Source organism: Arachis ipaensis, chromosome B04, assembly GCF_000816755.2.
Source record: "Arachis ipaensis cultivar K30076 chromosome B04, Araip1.1, whole genome shotgun sequence".
NCBI lineage: Eukaryota > Viridiplantae > Streptophyta > Magnoliopsida > Fabales > Fabaceae > Arachis > Arachis ipaensis.
Window position 1 is genome coordinate 1,612,042 of NC_029788.2, and position 780 is coordinate 1,612,821.

At 33.7% G+C, this 780-nt stretch overlaps 1 protein-coding gene across 2 annotated transcripts in view; it reads left to right on the forward strand.

Moving 5' to 3' along the window:
* Positions 1-780, forward strand: part of LOC107638298 (HEAT repeat-containing protein 6) — a 26,537-nt gene that overhangs the window by 9,897 nt on the left and 15,860 nt on the right. The gene's annotated exons all lie outside the window — the stretch shown is intronic.

A 780-nucleotide genomic window follows, 5' to 3' on the forward strand; every position in this document is an offset into this window, starting at 1 on the left:
ATGGTTTTATATAAAAGAAGAGATGAATAATATTTCAAAGGATACCATTATGCCTTATCATATATCATATTTACAATAAGACCGTTTATCCATAGATTTCTTTTGACCCTGTTGTGTATGGTCTTTTTAAATCTTCTACTTTTTGCTACTTGTCTATCTTTCATCTGAATCCACCCTTCTAATTGGATGTACTGCCTATCTTTTCTCCACATATCCAAACTATCTATGATGAAATTCTACGATCTTTTTAAGAATAGATGCTTTTCAACTTTCTCTTCTATATTTGTCCTTTATTCTGTCCATACATGTTTGGCCGCAAATCCATATAAGCTTTCTCATCTCTGAGCACTAAGCTTATGCTTATGCTAATGCTCATCCTTTCCCGTTTTGTTCTATATAACATAGCTGGTATAATGGTAGTGAGATAAAATTTACTTTGAAGTATAAAGGTAATGTTTTGTCACATAACTCCACTTGAATTCTATGGTTCACATAAATCTCTCTACTTATGATACGGTGCTTTTTCCAATTTTCACTTGTGTTTCCCCTCCTTGTGTCGAATTTACATTTCATATATTTCATTTTACTATGGCTTGTGGGCAAACCATTCACCTCTAAGGCTTCCCTCCAAAAATCTAGTTTCTGATTTAAATCTTATCTTGATTCTCCCATAGGGACGATGCTATTTGTGAAAAGCATGCACCATGGTACGCGTACTTCAATATGTTTAGTAAGCACTCCTAAAGCTAATGCGGAAAGATATGGACTTAGAGATATCTT